The sequence below is a fragment of the Pteropus vampyrus genome, unplaced genomic scaffold, assembly GCF_000151845.1.
Source record: "Pteropus vampyrus isolate Shadow unplaced genomic scaffold, Pvam_2.0 Scaffold457, whole genome shotgun sequence".
NCBI classification, from domain to species: domain Eukaryota; kingdom Metazoa; phylum Chordata; class Mammalia; order Chiroptera; family Pteropodidae; genus Pteropus; species Pteropus vampyrus.
Genome location: NW_011889238.1, coordinates 184,068 through 184,285, shown reverse-complemented (window position 1 = coordinate 184,285; position 218 = coordinate 184,068).

The following is a 218-nucleotide window of genomic DNA, read 5'->3' as shown; positions in this document are numbered from 1 at the left end:
AAAGCATGACCTACTTTAGCTGAAATGTCAGCGCCTTGAGAAACAGCGTGTCGTACATTCCTGTGTGTTAGGCCCCTGGAAGGCACAGGCGGGGCTCGGGTCAGGACCTGGGGAGGCTGGCTGGGGTCTTAAATTTCCCCACCTACTGTTGAGCGCATCCCGGCACAGTGGCTTTAGGAAGACGAAGGTGTGCAAGCCCTGCCTGGGTACTGAATGGG